Below are 19932 nucleotides of genomic sequence, written 5' to 3'. Positions count from 1 at the left end.
AGTATGAACCTATGAACCTATGAACAGCATGACATATGTGCAAAGCTTGATATGTAGGTGGAGGACAGAGGCTGGAACACAGGCACATATGTGGAACACTGTTGCCATACACTAAGCAAGGTGCTGGTGTTACAGGATAGTCTGCAACATACCCTTAATCAGGGAATTGAGGTTAGAAACAGAAATGGATGTAGCCATGTACTGATAGCATTCAACACACACACTGCCAGTGAAATATCTGACACAGGACCTGTGTGGTGGACAGACAACACATGATAGGCATACCTCTGTCCAGCAAGAGGACAGGCCCACAGTAGTAAGATATGCAGACAGACTGCATTCAAAGGTAAACTAGTATGTAGACACACACACACACACACACACACACACACACACACACACACACACACACACACACCCTGTAAAACCAGTACTATACAAAGTATAACACAACTCTACTCACAGTCTGTCTGTAGTTCCTGATCCTCCTACAAATATGTGGCCGCCATGAGTGTGCACGTTCTCCTGTAAGAGGTATTGCTACCTGCTGTCTGTAACACTGATTCCCACACAAAGGAAGGATGTCCATCACACAGGAAATGTAGAGGGACCACGCCCACATGCTGTAGGGATTTATAGTGGGTGTTTGACATGACAAGTGGTAATTGGAAGTAGTACACATGTGTAATCATATGTATATGGCTATCTGGATAGGTATATGTGCATATATTTCCACCATATGTCCCGGATATGAAGTGTAGCCCTACCCCAGCCCCTATAGTCCCAAAGTCATAGTGCAAGGGTATGTCAGGTATGTATAGCAGGTATATTAGTAGACTATTGCTACTCTCATTGGGATTGTCTTCATAGACATGGTGTGTGTGGAAGGTGACATCTGCTTATAACATGAGTGCCATTGGCTACTGACAGACATCCTAAGGGAATCATTGTAAAGTACCGCCGCTAGCATGTAATGCCCCTGTGGAGTGCAGCAGAGATATTGGCCAATATATGTGGAACTTCGGACACACCCTGTACAGTAAAGAGGTATACACATAATCCCTTAGTGCACATGTGTACCAGGCCTGACAATATGGATGTAGACAGCCATGTAGATGGGCATAACACATAACGACTGGTATACATTTGCGACCATAGGTTTTGCATTCACACACTCCTGTCTGGCCTGACACAGAATGACTGCTGGTACAGGGGTGCCATGAACACATACTACCCACTAGATATTGACATACATCTGTACAGCATCTCACTGCTCTGTCTGACTTACATGATTGTTAAGAGAGGCCCGGCAGCAGTACATCTGGCAAGTATCTGCACATGACATCTCACTGGGTAAGTACACTAAGCTGCTAGGCATATAACAATGCACTGTGCAGGCTACAGGCAGACTGGCTCACCACTGGCCTACATCTCATATGGGGGAATGCACATGTACCTGCATAAATAGCAGGCTCAACAGGCATGTCCCAGCACAGGGTAAGAAACACCTATGTGAAAGTGCATAACCACAACAAATGTGAACACAGCCACAGCCACATATGGTAAGTTAGCATAATATTACAGTATATGGACTATCTGTTCTGCACCATCCTCATATGTGCCACTCACAGAATGACCCTACATATACTGGGCTGCTACACAGTTTGGTCTGATGGCTGTCTGTGGTATGGGACATGTGTGTGTATGGCCCTACAAATATGTATGCCAAAACGGTACCATACAGTGGGGCAGCAGGTAACATCAGATAGAAAGGGAACTAGAACAATGACATCTACCACAGTTTGTACACAGGCTAAAGTACATATTAACAATACACACTGATGACATTCACCATCACTACACAGACCTCAGTACTGTACAAACATCCACAGAATGTCCAGGTTATGTCAAGATATATAACCCCTACTGCACATGACATGTGTAGCAATCTGATGTATCACATTGGCTTGTTATCAGATATGATGACACTATTTATGGTGTACAGCACATATGCACCACTTCATGCATGACATATGTACAAAGGTTAACAGAGGTGTGGCTGACAGCACATACACAGTGCCAATACAGACATGTTGCTGTGATAACCTCATACATTTACCATTGCAACATATGTCCTATGAGGGATATGAAGTCAGTAACTGTCACGGCCTTCACCATCTACAGATTGCAATCCTCACACTAAATTCTGCATTCCACAGATAGATGCTCCATGGCTAACACATGAAACCAAAGGCACAACACTGCCCAGTCTTCAGATGACCCTGCAGATGGGGATTCCTCATATACATGGAACTGACATGGCAGGTATTGCGATATGTACGACAGCAATATCCAGACAAACACTGTTAAACCAACATTACTCCAAATGCAGTATAGCAGCACTTACAGTCTGTAGTCAGGTTAGGCACATCCCCCTCCTGTTTGTTGCCATCTTTCCACAATGTATGTTGTTAGAGGTACATCCCCAATCTATCTGAGATGCTGTTTGACAAACAACAGATCTAGTTCCTGCTCACAGTGAATGAAAAGGGCCCACACCAGCATGATATTCCTAGATACTGGAGTGTGTTTCCATGCAATTGGCTATGGGAATGTTACCACAGCTGTTCCACATGCAATCAGCTAGGGGAGGGCTGCAATTTATGCAGAGGTCATCAGCTGATCATGAACATCACTTGAAATACTCCAAAATCTTCAGGTAAAACCAAAAGTCCACGCTTTATTGAACAACAGATAAACAGACTGCAGTGGTATAAGCGCTTTCGCGTTGCTTCTCAACGCTTCATCAGATATAAATGCAGTATAAAACCCCCCTCCCTTTATACAAAAAACAGGTAGTGACATCACAACATTCAATAAAACAATTAAAAGCTTAATTAATGTTAATGCTTTAAGGACCTGGAAGTTAAGAAAGGCTTAATAGATAACTTCTCATTAAGCCCAAACCTATGGGCTTGTAACCTCATTATCCAGTGGCTCTCCCTTTCCTCAATCCTATTTTTTATGTTGCCTAGCCTCTTCCCTGTGTTAACCAGTTCTAACACTTGAAAACTGAAACTATGTGTATTGCCTAGCTCTGATATATGTTTCGTAAGTGCATTGACAATATTGCACTTGCTGATTGCATAAACATGTTCTCTGATGCGCTCTCGTAATGACCTTGTGGTCATCCCCACATAAAACATCGTGCAAGCTTTGCACGTTGCTACATATACTAGACACAAAGACTTACAAGTGGCATGTTGTCTAAATAAGTACCTCTTGTTGGTTATAGGATGAGTAAAAGTGTCAGTAGTAGATACATACTTACATTGATTGCACATATGGCATGGAAAGGTCCCTATTCAATTGCTCTGAGGCGCATCAGAGTGACAGCGATCATAGCATAACAGCCTGTTCAATGAAGGCATGTTCCTATATGCCACCCTAGGTCTTACATCAACTAAAGAACTAATCGTGTCATCTGCCATTAAAATACTCCAATGCTTCCTGAATACATTCAGGATGCTGTTATTTCTATTAGTGAAGGGAATAATAATCCTATTATGGTTATCATTAGTCCTCCTATTGACAGAATGAGAACGTCTATATGTTCTATTGATCAAAGGTGCTCCATCAGATAATCTATGTGAGTCACCTAAAGAAATGGCTTCGGATACATGTCTCATATTGTAACCTCTAGATAAAAAATTCCTAGTAAGTGTCTGTTTGTGTTCATTATAAGCTGTCGTCTGAGATGTTAGTTTGGAGATCCTGACCATTTGATTGGTAATAATGTTGTTGTATATGTGCCGAGGATGCATACTCTCACGATGTAACAGGTTGTTTCTCCAACATTCCTTCCTATAAAGTTCAGTATCAAAGCCCTGATGGGTATTGATTATTCTAACATCCAAAAAATCAATGGTGTTTAAAGAATAAGTACATTCAAAACTAAGGAAATCTGTGGTACTATTGAGGTATGCTACGAAACTCAAAAGCTGTTCAACAGTTCCTCTCCACAACAAAAACACATCATCTACAAATCTATTATAAAATACAAGATGGTCAACAAAAACTGAATCTTCATTCAAAACAAAGCATTTTTCCCATTGTGCCAACACCAAATTAGCGTAGGCGTTGGCACAAGGGTACCCATTGCTACCCTTTTGTTTGTAGAAAATAATTGTCTCGATAGCAAAGGACATTATTTTCTAAAATGATCTCCAAAGTGACATGTATCTAAAAATTACACGTTCAGATAATTTATAGTGCACCAACATGGCCCTGACAAAATCCATGCCAGTAGTATTCGGATGGATGTAAAAGAGACTTCACGTCTAATGTAACCAATATATCATTCTTACAAAAGAACAAGATTGACCATGATTGGCTAGTTTCTCAAGGAAATCCGTAGTGTCCCTTAAAACATGTTTAACCTCAAGAAGTAAGGGTTTAAACGCCTTGTCTAAATATATAGAAGAAGGTTCAGTTAACCAACCACGGCTGGACACTATAGGTCGCAGCGGTGGGTTAGTCGTGTTCTTGTGAATTTTAGGTAAACCTCTGAAAGAGGGCACCAACGGTTTGTCTACCATCAAGTATGTATATAAGTCATTGTCAATGGTTTCAGTCAGCATCAAGTCATATAGGCTGGCATGAACATCTTTGGTTAAATTATTAAGTTTAAGGTAAAAACTATCCATAACAACAACGGCACCACCTTTGTCCACTTGCCTAATTACATTAATTACATTACTAATTGCCGTTGTTGTTATGGATAGTTTTTACTACTGTAATGCAATGGAGAATATGCTTAATGACGTTGAGACCTATTTACCCTATCTAACCTTAAACTTAATAATTTAATCAAAGATGTTCATGCCAGCCTATATGACTTGATGCTGACTGAAACCATTGACAATGACTTATATACATACTTGAAGGTAGACAAACCGTTGGTGCCCTCTTTCAGAGGTTTACCTAAAATTCACAAGAACACGACTAACCCACCGCTGCGACCTATAGTGTTATTGGATGCACCACATGGGTTACCTGCTGTGGAGCACTCAGAACATATCTGTGATGGTGAGCGACATCGGCTACAGGGATACGGTAGATATACGGTAGGTGACGTACATGTGCCTATCCACATGAACAGGTGCCAGCATCAACACAGCCACACTCTCACAGGGATGCGCACACATTGACACAGTTGGCAGGGCCAGGAGTACAACTCATCACTAGTGGGATTGCCACAACACATCAATGTGCAGGTATCACATGCACCACATGGATCATATGGAGGTCGTATGGGCAAAGATTATGAGGAGGTGTCCGACATCAGACAGCATGCTTCAGTATGCACAGGGGGGTTGTAGTGAGTGTGGATGTGGACATACGCACCATACAACACACACACGAACACACTGCATGCCAGTACTGACATGCATGGGTGCATGTCTGCAAGGGTGTATGGTGGTCAACTGTGCCAGCCAGCTATACAAGGGTAGGTTATGGGTATATGTTGGCATCAGGCCACAAGACAATGGTCCGCATTGTGGCTCAGGGCTGTTGTTTCTGCATTTGCCCACGCAGGTGGGTATTGTATCCCCCATCCAATCACCTGGGTGGCTGTTGTGTGTGGCTAATCCTATGCATCCCCTGCCATCTATGTGTTCCTTACTCCATGACATGGATGGTGTCTAGGTTGTGTACACCACCCACATGCATGTACAGTGACATGTGGAACTGTACCTGGGGGGTCTGGTCCATGTTGTGAACACAGATTATCATCAGATGTGCCAGTCTTGCCCACCCATGGCAGGTACTGGTAATGGGCAGCAGGTTTACCCTGCACCTACATTGATAGCATGCTAACAGCATTCTCTATTGTTAGTGGCATCTGCCCATACAGGGCATGTTGTCAGGCATGGTATGTCCATTGAGGGTCACATGTGAAGACACCACAGGTGGTGCAGCTGTCCATTGGGGAACATGGTGGAGGTGCACTGTCTGCATGTACGTGCATATTGGACAGATAGGCAGGGTGACATGCCCTCTGTAGCCCACTGCTATCACTCCACAGTTACTATCGGTGGCCAATATGCAGTGTACTACCCACATATTGGCTGTTGCCTAGGCATGTGTGTGTATGAGACATGGGTTGAGAGTGTGCTCTGGGTAATACTGGGGTTACTAACTGTGATTGTCTGACCTTGATGTCACATGTATGGGTATGGCTTTGCACCTCAGCCTCTCAGCTATTTTACATCTGTTATCCCAGTATGATTGACATTGTGATATATCGTAGGGCCACCATATAAGAAATATGCAAAACCCATTCCACATTGGCCACAGGTGTCACACACTCACAACCACCTCTACACAAGATACAAGTTACATACAAACACACTTGTCATTTGTGGGAGTAGAACCCTTACCTAACTAGTTTATTATACTACAGCACTACACAGTTATAGTACATGCCACAGACATTACTGGAGTACTCCTTTCCCAAAGGTCTATTTCACAATGAATGACATCAGCAGGATTGCAAAAGTAGGGCATTTCAAATGTACTGCGAGTGAGTAGCCTAAAATGCGTTGCTCCCTACACAGACAGTGCGACACACACAAAACATCCACAACTGACATGTGTGGGTATAGAACCCATGACCAAGGTATATATCATACTATAGCATGGAGCTGTTATAGGACGCACCACGGGGATTACTAGAGGACTCCTTCCCCAAAGGTATATTTCACAAGGAGTGACATCAGCAGGATTACCAAAGTAGGGCACTTTAAATGTACTGCGGGTGACTAGCCTATAATGCATTGCTCTGTACAGAGACATTGACGCACACAGAAAACATCCAGAACTGCCATGGCTGGGGATGGAACCCTACCACAGTTCTAAATCACACTACAGCAGTACGCAGTTACCAGACACACTACAGAGATTACTGGGCTACAATGTTCCCAGAGGTGTATTTCTAGGTGGATGACATCAGCAGCCTTGCCAAAGTTGAGTATATGAATTGTAAGGAGTGTGAGTACTCTAAAAAGCATTGTCCTTTAGTCACTCAGAGACAGACAGACACACACACAGTTGTTAAGTCTGGGGTTAGAACACCTACCTAACGACTTTATCACATGACAGCAGTACACAGTTACAGGACATGCTACGAAGATTACTGGGATACAACATTCCCAGAGGTGTTTTTCTAGGTGGGTGATATCAGCTGCCTTGCCAAAGTTGAGTATATGACTTGTAAGGAATGTGAGTACTCTAAAAAGAATTGTTCTCTACTCAGTCAGAGACAGATGGACACACACATTTGCCAGGTCTGGGGTTTGAACACCTACCTAACTACTTTATTACACTACAGCAGTATGCAGTTACAGGACACACTACGGAGATTACTGGGCTGCAACCTTCCCAGAGGTGTATTTCTAGGTGAGTGACATCAACAGCCTTGCCAAAGTTGAGTATATGACTTGTAAGGAGTGTGAGTACTCTAAAATGTATTGCTCATTAGTCAGAGACAGACAGACACACGCAGTTGCCAGGTCTGGAGTTAGAACACCTACCTAACTACTTTATCACACTACAGCAGCATGCAGTTACATGATGCGCTACGGAGATTACTGGGCTACAATCTTCCTAGAGGTGTATTTCCAGGTGGGTGACATCAGCAGCCTTGCCAAAGGTGAATATATGACCTGTAAGGAGTGTGAGTACTTTAAAAAGCATTGTTCTCTACTCAGCCAGACAGACACACACACACACACACATACACACACACAGCTACCTAACTACTTTATCACACTACAGCAGTACACAGTTACAGGACACGCTACAGAGATTAGTGGGCTACAGCTCTCCCAAAGGTGTATTTCACATTGGATGACCTCAGCAGGCTTGTCATAGTAGGGCTATGGGAAAGGCAGTGTATGCATGGGCCATAACCCATTCATAGGTTCATAGGTTAGTACTAAGCTAACTGCCCTTTTGATCTATTTTAAGCTTAGCTGATTATCCCTTGTGAGACTCAAACCCTGCACCTTGTGTTTGTAAAGCAAATACCTTAACCATTAGGCCACCCTCCCAACCCATTAATTTAGAGGTTGACACGCCACATGCGGGCACACATGGGGTCATATGTCACAGGTATGTGTATAGAGATACTAGATGACTACTTCCTTGTACAGTCATGTTGCACAGCTGGCACGTGCACCACATAGTCTGTAATGCTGACAGATACTGGTGGTTAGTATCTGCAGTGGGTGACATCTGCACCTCATGTGTTTGGGGCCCTTTGGCTGTGTACTGGGTGGGACAGGCCTGGATGGCTCCTTGTCACAGTGACCCTCTTCCACACATCTATGCACGTCTATCTTTGGCTTATATTAGTGTGTTGTCCTGACATATATGTCCGTATTCCTATCCACTGTGTGTGCAAGGCATGAGTGGTGCATACTGACAAGTGTCTGCACTAACAACTGCAACTCCAGATATGTCTGGTACACTGGTGTTTGCAGTCATGGCCTTCAAGTGTGTGAGCATGCCCAGTATGACCTTTCAGTATGTTGTGGACTGACATTGCCTTCATTTTTCTAAAGTGTGTGAACATGCCCAGTATGGCCATCTGTATTGAATTTGTGGATCTTGTCTGGGTAGTTTGTGCTGTAGTGCTGACCTTTGTGTTGTACACCAACATGCTGTTTCTGCAGGGTATCCATCGATCATTTGGCTTTGACTGTTACTACATTTCTGAATAGCGGGGGTGCACACCTGACTGTTTCTACATTTCTATACAGGAGTGGTGGGGGCACACCTGACTGTTATTACATTACTATGTAGGATGGAGGGCACAACTGACTATTTCTACATTTCTACACAGGGTTGGGGCCACACCTGACTGTTATTACATTACTATGTAGGATGTGAGGGGCACACGTGACACTTGTACACATTTGCTATGACTGTACTGGTATGTCAGGTACTCCATTTCATTCTGTATTGCTAACTATCATGCTGACTAGAGGCATACCTGTGTACTACAGATTGTGCCTTTGGTTGCCCTACATATTATTGTCTGACTCCCTACCCTTCAGAACTAGCATCCCACTGCCTGCCCTGCTGTGGTCTGTCTGTGTAGGCCTAGGGGGGAGTTTAGCCATAGCCATCATAGGGGTTGGGAGGGTGGCCTAATGGTTAAGGTGTTTGCCTTACAAACACAAGGTGCAGGGTTTGAGTCTCACAAGGGATAACTGGCTAAGCTTAAAATGGCTCACAAGGGCAGTTAGCTTAGTACTAATCTATGAACCTATGAACTTATTCTGGGGCCATGGCACAGGCTCTGATTGGGTTTGTCTAGACCTGGCCTGCTGGCTGAGACTGTTGTTGGCTATGTGAACCTTCCTGACTGGCATGTGTGGGTCTTATGGACACACATGTCACTCAGCCCATTTCCTGCAGTGGGTTTTGTCACCCTGTGTAGTACTGGCTGCTGTGGTGACTCAAGTATGTGTTACAGATGTCATGGTGCCACTATGGGTGTCTACTGTCTGCTACCATAATATTCGGCAACCCAATTCCCTTGCATGCTCATATCCATACCATAGCTACAGGTAACAACACATTCTACTCCATTTGGTAATTAGTAGGTTGATTGACTTACCTTGAGGGTGTGCCAGACTTGCGGATGGTGCTAGAGGGCTGCTTATATTGGATGCACATAGTACACTCCCCATACATGGTTGAGCACAGGTAGTGTCATGTTTGGCATCCCTTTTACTGTATGTGCGAGTCAGAGAGAGGTGTCATTCCCTGAGTCCCTACTGTCAGTGCATGTGCTATGTGTTGCCTCTTTGCCAAGGGCAGAGCATACTGGGTATGTCTCCTTCTGCCTACTGGGGCAGGCTCAGGTTGTTCCTCCTCCAAGTCACTCTGTGCCTGTACAGGCCTTGGCATTGGTGGGGGGCTGAGTGGCCCTGCCCCATGCTGTTCCTGCTGCAGCTGTTTCAACAGGATCATATTGTGTAGCATAGCACATACCATAACAATTTGGGTGCATGTAGCTGGTGAATACTGCAAGGCTCCACCGGATGTGTCCAGACACCAGAACTGTGACCTGAGCATCCCAAACACACACTCTATTATATGTCTGGCTTGTGCGTGTGCCTCATTATGGCATTGTTGTTCAGGTGTGTGTGTGCATTTCTGAAGGGTGTCATCAGCCACAGCTCCAGTGTATACCCAGCATCCCCCACTAGGTGACCGTAGGGGATATCCACATTGGCAAATCTCTGGTACAGTTGCGTCAGATGTCATATGTGTGAATCATCATAGCTTCCAGGGCAGTCAGCAGACACATTCATTATAACGCCCTGGACATCACATACGACCTGGCAGTTGATGGAGGAGATGCCCCTGCGGTTGATGTAGGACCTACCCTGCTCACTGGGTGGAGCTTTAATGCATATGTGCATGCAGTCTATAGCACCCACTACCCCAGAGTATTCTGCTATTTGGTGGAAGAGACACATATTGCTGGTCAACACGACACGGGTGTTGAGGAAATACACATGCTCACTGGCAAGTGCTGACAGGGCATCCAGGAACTGGTAGAATACTCTGGATGCGCTGACATGGCATCCAGGAACTGGTAGAATACCCTGGATGTGCTGACATGGCATCCAGGAACTGGTAGAAAACTCTGGATGTGCTGACATGGCATCCAGGAACTGGTAGAATACTCTGGATGTGCTGACATGGCATCCAGGAACTGATAGAATACTCTGGATACTGATGCCTGTGAGATCCCTATGATATCCGCAGATGTGCTTTGGGAGGTACCTGTGGCTAGTATACCTAGGCCTACACATACCTTGGTATCCAATGGGATGGGTTCCCCTCGGCCAGTTTGGTGTGTCAGGTGTGGTCGGCACAGCTCAACAATTTGCTGTAGGAGGTCTCTGTCCACCCTATAGCGCTCCACTATCTCCAGCTCATGTAGCCCCTGGTAGGTTACCCTGGGTCTGTACACTCTTCTCCGTCTCCTCGCTGTAGGTTCTTTGGCAGCTTTCACATCCTCAGCACCCTCAGTCTCTTACACATGTTGTTCTATGTTGCCTGCTGCAGCCCTTCTCATTTTGTAGGTTTGTTTGTTAAAATGTCCTCGCTTGTATGCACTAATGGTGTAGAGTGTGGGGAAAAACAAAGGGGAAGGTGTTTGGTTAGATTATAGTAGTGCTCTGGGCTGGGCTGGTCTGCTGTCTGTGTAATTGGTTGATTCTGATACATTTCACCTGCCAGCTAAGCTAGTTCTCCTTGATTACCTTCCTACTGCTGGTTTCCCTTCCTATTGCCTTCCTCTTTAAGTCCAGGGGTATGCCGTGCAAATACAGTGCTCAGATGTGAACGGAGCTGCTATTTCCTGTTTTTTTTTTTTTTTTTTTTACACCTGGTGCGCACCGCGCAAACACGCATACACACTGTAAGCACGTTTTACAGGATTTTGGCTTGTTCTACCTGTGTACACCATGATTTTCTTGGTGTAAGATAGGACAGCCCTAGACACACACCCTGCCTTAGCTTAGCTTAGCTTAGGGCAAACACGAGCCACAGTACTCCAATTAGCTACAGCATGCCTGACACACCCCCTTCTGATGTCAGCTATGTCTATGGCTTAAACTCATGGTTTTCCTAGTCCTACACTCTTGGGTGCAGGCTTGCACTGACAGGGAATCTGGAATTCTCTATCATTCCCCTCATTTGCATAGGATTGCCTACTAATCCTTGGTTACATGTCCCACACTCAGCCTTCCCCCTTAGCAACCAGGATGCACTGGTCATGTTGTACTCTGCTGCCATTGACTATTATGGCAAAATAATGATTTTCTTCTTAAAGATTGTTTTAGTTTTTTTTTTTGTTTTGTTTGTTTTTTAGCCCAATCCTGTTTGCACGCCACTGCCCTTAGCTTACACAGCAGATATCAGCCAAAAGAAAAAAATGTTAAATATTTCATTTTTACACTGTTTTCCATGCCAGTGGCCAATTATATGGCCACTGGCATGGATTACACATCATATGTACACTTTATATGGGGCTGTCATGCCTTCGTTTTGATGTTTGCAGAAATGTACTCAGTTACTAACCGAGTACATTTCTGCAGACTGCACTCATCCTGCTCAGATAGCTGCCAGCTTCCTGGATCGCAAATTACCCTCATTTGCATGGTTTTCACCTGCAAATGAGGGTAATTTGCATACAGGAGCTCGGTCCATGCAGGATTAGTCTAAGAGCTCATGTGCACATCCTGGGAGCTCGTTCCTGGATCGCACGTCGGCCATATTGCCAAAAATAGTACACAATGCAGGGCTTCATAAATCCGGGGGATGGTCTGAAATGTATCTTTTCTGTATTTCTAATTTTGCCTCCATTTTTGAGTTTCATCATTCCCAGGTATCCTGTTGAGTCCATTGGATTGAATCATGCTATGTCTGGTAAATGTGTACTCTCTCTTTTCAAGGTACCTTTATATATATCCTTCTAGCCTCCTTCAGTTTTTTCTAAGCCTTTTTTCATCTTTATACTGTACTCTCTTTTTGCCATAGAGCCTTTTTTGGAATGGTGTGACATTGAAGGCTTCCCCAGTGATTTCCCTTAAATCCCATTTTGTTTGAACTGTAAATGCCCTTTATATGTTGGTTTGTGGCACACAGGTTCCCCTTTACCTGTCTATTACTGCTTATTTTCCCTTGTCAAATGATTTATCCTCCCTCCCCCTTTTCTGAACCTTTTTAGTCACTACATGTAATCCCTTTGCGAAAACAATTTTCACTCCCTGGCTCTCTATTACAATGTTGTGACTTGAGATGTATAGTCCTGACATGACAAAAAAAAGATAGATAATCCAGGAGAAAAACAAATATCAAACATCCTTCTTCTCCTTTAAATGTGCTTTTTTTTTTGCAGGGGACCTTCACCCCATGATGTAAAGGCAGGCCCCATACACCTCCAAACTTATATATAACAACTCTGAGAAAAGGCAACCTCAGACTTTGTATACTTAAGTTCCGATTTTCAGAAATTCAGTCAACACATTACTGGACTTACATTTCAAATGGTTATCCCATGTTTTATTGCTCATAGGTTCATAGGTAGGTACTAGGCTATTGGCCCTGAGGCCTATATAAGCCTAGTCCAAAAGGTTCCCCTGGCTTTCGCCACCCAAGAAAATTATTTTCCTGAGCCCCTGTCAACCAGTGCCACAGAAGTGATCCCCGGGATGACTTTTCTATTTCTCATCCAGTCATCAAGGTTTTTCTTAAAGAAGGCCAATGAGGAGCTTTGCTTGACATGAATGGGTAGGTTGTTCCAGAGTATGGGAAATCTCTGGTACAGGAATCTATCCCTCCAGCATGTTTATTGTGGTGACAAGGTTTAGGTCCCTGGAGCATGTAGTTCAGAGACACTGGAATTTCTTTAAGTGTGGTATGTCTAACAGCTCTGGGTTTGACATAGCTTTGTATGTTAGGCAGAGATCGCCTCTGAGTAGGTGATATGCGATGGAGTAGAGCTGGAGTTTTTTGAGACGGTCTGCATATGACATCTGTTTGAGGCCGGTAATCCTCTTAGTGAGGTATTTCTGTGGCATTTCCAATTATTGTAGGTGTCTTGTGAGATACATGCCAAACAGTGTATTGTACTCTATAATGGGTCTGATGAGGGATGAGTAGAGAGGAACAATGGCCTCCTTTTTTTAGAGGAGAATCCTTTTGTGATGAGGTGTGCCACGTAGAAGGATTTCCTGACTACTGTGTTGATGTGGTTATAAAAGGAGAGACTACTGTCCACCTGTGTCCCGAGGTCTCATATCATACTTTCAGTGTTTAGTGAGCTACCACCTATGTGGTAGTTCATGGGTACCGAGTTTTTCCCAAAAGGGATGACAATGCACTTCTTGGCATTGAACTTGAGGCCATGACTTTGACACCAAGCATCTGTCTCAATGAGGCCCTTTTGTAGAATGTCTACATCATTAGGTGATTCTATTATGGCTCCCCAGTTTGCAGTCATCTGCAAACTGTGTTAGCCAAAGACCTTCTGTGTTGACCTGCACTTCAGCGAAGTAGATGCCGAACAGGAGAAAACCCAGGACCGAACTCTGTGGTACTCCACTTGTCATTGGTCTGAAGTCGGATTTGGAGTCAGCTACTTTTACTGTGTGGGTTCTGTCAGTGAGCCAGTTGGCCACCCATCTTGTGACATAGGGATTTATGTCCAGTTTAGTGAGTTTATCTATAATTCCAGAGTGAGGGATGGTATTGAAAGCCTTGGCATGTTCAAGATGGGCTGTGTGCACTACCTTGCCCTCATCTATGTCTCTAGTGAATGCTTCAAAAAAGTCAATCAGGTTTAGTAGACACGATCTATCTTTTACAAACCCAAACTGAGTGGGTTCCAGGGTTTGGAGGTTACCTATGTTTTTGTTTATAAGCTCCAAGATAATACATTCCATGGCCTTGCAGACCAGGCTCGTCAGGCTAATGGGGCGGTAGTTTCTGAGGTCCGTGGTGGCACCCCCTTTGTGGAGTTGGATAATCATCACTGTGCGCCATTCAGTAGGCACATAGCCTGAGGTGAGGCTATGATTGACATGGTACTTAGGTGGGGTGCCAGTTTGTTCTGTAGTTCATGCAGTACGCAACCTGGGAAGTTGTCTGGTCCCATGGATGCTGTGTTCTTGGTTTTGGCTTTTGAGCTCCTTCAACACTGACATATCCATTTTTTGCTGAGTCTGGTTGCAGATTCGTTTGGGCTCGCATCATTTCTTCAGTCATCTAGCGGGGCCTGGAATATGGATACCGGCTTAGATTTAATGGTTTCACTTGGCGGCCCTATATGTTGATTGGATTGTTCGGAAACTATAGTTTGGCACTAATCTCTTTTTTTGTTTCGGACGAACAGTCTATCGGAATGTATGCTTACTTTCATCAGGTACTGTGGTGAACTACTTCAGTTTAAAACTCTGAGGGGCATTTCATCTTTAGGACTTTCTGCAGTTCCTTATTTACAGACCATATTTATAGTATTGAATATTGGATATCATCATTGGTATCGGGACATATTCATAGCATCTCATTTTGGGACTGGGTCAGCGAAATGTGTGTTTTTCAACTGGAGATATTGTGCAACAACAATTCATTTCAGAATTTTGAGGGGCGGCTGCCATTTTGACTTTTTTTGGTTATTCATTTATGGACAAATTCATACCAATATATTGTGTTTTTGAATACATGTTTTTCATAATGAATGCTACACTTTTGGATAAAAGTTTTTTAGTATTCGGGGTCTGATATTTACAGATGTATTAGGTCTTTAGTATATGTTACGAGGATATATCATCTACATTACAAGTTTTATTTAAAATCCGTTGCATGGGTTCAAATTACATTTTGCAATAACGTGTTGCGGTTGGGGGAAATGATCATTACGATTGGTTTGCTGTTTTGGAACAGTGGTTAGGGTCGGTTAGTGACATTTTTAGGCTCATGGAATTTTCATTTGGAGCTCGTATGCCCGTGACATTATTCTTTCATTAGACAGGGGTTATTACATAGTGAACTATATATACCCAGTTTTCTTTTTTTTGGGTTTAACCGGACACTGGTTAAAGTAAAAATACTGCTCAATACTGTTTTTTGGACATTAACTGGCATTATTGGTTGGGTTATAGTTATTCTCTATTAATAAGAGTATTTTTCTTATCTGATTCTATTTTTTCTGGGACAGCCTCAGCAGAAAAATATTTGGACAAAGAATTACAATTGTATTGGTTTGGTTATGTGTGGTCAAAATATGTTAAACACTACATTTACAATATTTTGAGATCTGAATAAGGTGATCTATATTTGATTGTTGGGCAGCATTGGCCATTTTTGATACCAGATGAGATGAAGGTCGATCTGGTTTAGAATTATTTATCTGGCTTATTTGGGTTTTGTTCAACACAGGCTATATCAGTACCAGATGAGACGAATGTCGTTCTGGTCTATAATTATTATTTCAGCCTTTTTTACTGTGTCAAACCAGTTATATTGTCCATCAGGGAATTATTTCCCTTTTTTTGAGGTTGGGCCTCATTTGTTAAACACTGTGATACTGGTTGAGACGTATGTCATTGCAGTCAACATATTCTAGCTTGTGATACCCATTCAATTTTTTGTTATATGTAACAATATGGCTTTCTATTAATATAGCTGGGTAGTGTTGGTGTTTTGACCACAACATTCCAGAAATGTCCATTGAATATTTCTTTCAATAGGAAATAGATTGCATTTTTTATTATTTCTGTTTGTGACTGTTTCAGAAATGTTATAGTATTGTGTTTTTTTGTTTTTTTGTATCTTATTGGCTTTTTGAAGTATTCCAATATGGATTTAAACGATATCTTACATGGACTAGCAGCTGATAAGGATAATTTGGAGGTGTTTGACCTGACTACTAATGCCAGTTTAAATATGACTGATTCTATAACCAATGATGAACAAAAATGTAGTTAAATATTTACCAAACTAGGGAGACAGATGAGGATTCTACGAACTAATGTTTGGCATATGAAGCTGTTTAAGGCTTATCAAGCTAAGGACATAACACCAAGGGGGTTGAGGGTACGGCTACAACCTTTGGTGGCACATATTGATGATGAGTTATCCAAAGATTGGGCTGAAGCACAACATTCAGCCTCCATGCTTTTTGTAGGATGTTTGTTAAAATATTATGACAGAATAATTACTACTAATCTGTCAGATATTCAATGTTTGTGCTTGGAGGCTGAACAATTTAATAAGCAGCAGTATTATTCCCAGCATGTCTCCAATTTGGCTAAGGATTTGTCTATTCTTGAAAAACAATTGATGAAAAGAAAGATCAACAAATTTCAGTGTGATCTTATGGACTATGAAAAAGGGAAACCTTTTATCAGTCAGAAAACAGTTAGATTTAGTGAACCAAAAACAAATCAGAGGGGTAATAATAACAAAAAAAGACCCAGGTCTATTCTTAGACATCAACATATTGCTTCAGATTTTACTTCTGAGGAAGAAACTTCTTCCACCACTGATGGAGAAGTGTCCTCACGCCAGGCGTCCCCAGTGGCGAAAAGAAGACAGATGCCCCCTTTAGATCAAAGGGTAGGAGGAGGGGGGGCAGAAAACACAGATCTAGGTTCAAATACCCCAACTTTACAGAATCTGTTGAAACAAATGATACAATAACCAACAATGTTCATAATATTTCTTCGACTGTTCTTTCTCCTGTTCAGATTACACTTCTAAATAAAGGATTGAACTTTGTCCCCAGTTCTGTGGTTTCTGAACATGATTTAAAAATGATGTTAACAACTTTTGTAGACTACTTAATCTGAAAATATTTTTTTCAGACAAGAGTGACTCTCAAAGATCAACTGAATTTAGATTCAGAAAATCCACTTTTGTTGCTCCAATGAACAAACATGTTTCTATTTTCAGGGAATGTATCATGAAGGAGTTACACTATGCTAATGTATATCAACCACAATTTAGCAATTTATCCCCCATGGAAAGACAGGCCTTGTTAGATCTCAAAAACAATCACCAGCTAGTCATTACGATGGCTGACAAAGGAGGTGCCATTGTGGTAATGGATTATCAAGCTTATACCAATGAAGCTCTTCGACAATTATCTGACACTAGTTATTACAAAGAGCTAGATGTTGATCCTACTTTACGTTTCAAGGCTGAAATAGACAGGTTTTTGGAAGTCTCTATTACTCAAGGGGTGATTACGGAAAAGGTAGCCAAGGAACTACAGGTGGAGGAACCTATTCCCCAATACCTGTATCTGTTACCTAAAATTCACAAGGATGCAAAAAACCCCCCAGGCAGACCCATTGTTTCTGGGCGTGGGTCTTTAACTGAACCTCTATCGACCTTCCTTACTGCATATTTAAAACCATTGTTGGAACATATTAGATCGCGTATACAGGATACAACAGAGTTTCTTAATATTGTTCAAGACTCACAACTAGAATCCTCGTGGTGGTTGTGTACCCTTGATGTAGCCTCATTATATACCAGCATACCACATGAATTAGGTATTTTAGCCGTTTCATACTGGCTTTACAAGTCCAAATTATATTCTACAGAATTTAATAATTTTTTGACTAAACTGACAGAATTTGTATTATGCAAAAACATTTTTCATTACAACGGCCAAGTTTATTGGCAAATTAATGGTATAGCAATGGGGGCGTCATTCGCCCCCATATATGCGGATCTGTTCATGGGTTATTTTGAGGTGACATATATATATGATACACATCACAATATTTTTTTGCCACATCTAGATATTTGGAGAAGATATTTGGATGATTGTTGGATGGTGTGGCGTGGAAATAAGGAACAATTTTTCAACTTTGTGGACTATCTAAATGACAACAGTTTTGGAATTCGATTTTCAGCTAATATAGAACATGGTAACATTGTGTTCTTGGATGTTTTGGTTACCAGACTTGAGGATCATACTTTAGCCACGTCGGTTTACAGGAAATTTCCTCAGTACAACACTCTGCTACATGCGGACAGTTATCATCCACGCCACATCATCCACAACATCCCCAAATCTCAGTTTATGAGGATGAAAAGAATATGTTCTTCTCCAGAGGATGGCTCCCATTTTTGTGATGACCTTGTCAATAGATTTGCTGATCGTGGATATCAAAAACATATTATTTCTAAATCTTTGCAGATAGTCAACAATTTATCACGCTCTGAATTATTACAATACAAATCCAAACAAGAGTTCATGTCTGGATCACGGAACAAGTCCACTTTGAGGTTAGTTACTACATATGGGGCCAATACTTATCGATTTGTTGATATAATCAACCAACATTGGGACATTCTACGCTCACATGAAATCCTGAACCGTATATTACCTCAAAAATGTTCTTTCTCTTACCGCAGAGGTAGAAATTTCAATTCTTTTCTATCTCATTACAAGAGATATATGTCACACAACTCATTACAGACCACCTTAGAGGGAAAAACACTTAAGGGTAGTTTTCCATGTGGCCATTGTTCATTTTGTAAACACATGCCCAAAACTCGTGAGTTTTCTAGTAGAAATACATCTAGGGTCTTTGATATCAGGATGTTTGCAAATTGTAGTTCTGATTGGGCTATATATTTGGCCACGTGTAATTGCTCCGCATTTTATGTGGGACAGACCTCCAGGCCTGTCAAATTTAGAGTTTGTGAACATCTGAGTGCGATTAGGAATAAACGTATGACCAACGCTTTGTATAAACATACCCTTGAACATTCTTCTGCTATTTTTACATTTATTATCATAGACAGAATTACTCTACATCGAAAATTCAAAGCAGGATGGCATAAGAAACTTAATGACATGGAGAACAAATGGATTGTCAGGTTAGGGGGGCTCTTTAGACCAGGATTGAATACATTAGAACCAACTCATTAGGCTCTATACATATGTTCATTTTCAATTTTTTGTATGCAAATAACCATGCTATCTGTATTTTGATTATATGTATCATGGGTGGTTTTATTAATGCCATGTATATATTGCTATAATGGCAGGTTATTTGCTTGTTGTCATACTTGCTATATTTGTTACAAAATATTATATGTTTGGAGCATAGGTTTTATATCTGCCAGATTTTCTGGATGGGATATGTCCATATGTATTTTTTCAAATTTGTATTTGATTGTTGAACATATGTTGCATATTATGAGGATATTTGTATATGGTGTGAACATTTGAAATGTTTCCAATTGGGCAATACCTCTTTAAGAGAGGGACTATAAGTATGTTTCAAAATGGTGGAGTTTTGTTACTTATTTTCATGAATA

Source organism: Protopterus annectens, chromosome 2.part1, assembly GCF_019279795.1.
Source record: "Protopterus annectens isolate FY-2018-M chromosome 2.part1, PAN1.0, whole genome shotgun sequence".
NCBI classification, from domain to species: Eukaryota; Metazoa; Chordata; order Ceratodontiformes; family Protopteridae; genus Protopterus; species Protopterus annectens.
This window is presented reverse-complemented; position numbering follows the sequence as displayed.